This window comes from Octopus bimaculoides, chromosome 29, assembly GCF_001194135.2.
Source record: "Octopus bimaculoides isolate UCB-OBI-ISO-001 chromosome 29, ASM119413v2, whole genome shotgun sequence".
Classification (NCBI taxonomy): Eukaryota; Metazoa; Mollusca; class Cephalopoda; order Octopoda; family Octopodidae; genus Octopus; species Octopus bimaculoides.
The window spans coordinates 3,974,529-3,975,049 of record NC_069009.1 but is presented as its reverse complement, the minus strand read 5'-3'; the positions used below and the strand labels follow the sequence as shown (position 1 = coordinate 3,975,049).

Genomic DNA, 521 nt, shown 5'->3' with positions numbered 1-521 from the left:
TATTTTTTGGTTAAGGTTGTTGGTAAGCTTTCCTAAGTTACTCCAATCCAGATCCCCAATGCAAACCTTCAGATCAACCTTCTCCTATGCAGATCTCTGCAACATTTAAAAAAAGAGTCAATAAGTGAAAATAACAAATAAACTGATTCCTTATGGGATTTCCCAATCAAATTGCCAGCAAACCATTTTCAGCCAAACCAATTTCAACGGATTTCGCTCAAATCTGATGTCGATGTTACTTATTTTGGTTTGAAATAAAGGACTTAATCATTTAATAATCCTAGCTTAATCCCGAGCAGCGCCGGGTTATACTGCTAGTATATATATATATAAAGGACAAGACCATTATTTAGAATAACGATCATATCAAGTGGCCAGCATAATTGTATATTTATATTATGTATGTATGTATGTATGTATGTATGTATGTATGTATGTATGTATGCATGTATATATATATATATATATATATATAGAGAGAGAGAGAGAGAGAGAGAGAGAGAGAGAGAGAGAGAGAGAGA

At 33.0% G+C, this 521-nt stretch overlaps 1 protein-coding gene across 1 annotated transcript in view; it reads left to right on the top strand.

Annotated features, from left to right (window-relative positions):
* Positions 1-521, top strand: part of LOC106867479 (signal peptide, CUB and EGF-like domain-containing protein 1) — a 22,966-nt gene that overhangs the window by 15,531 nt on the left and 6,914 nt on the right. The gene's annotated exons all lie outside the window — the stretch shown is intronic.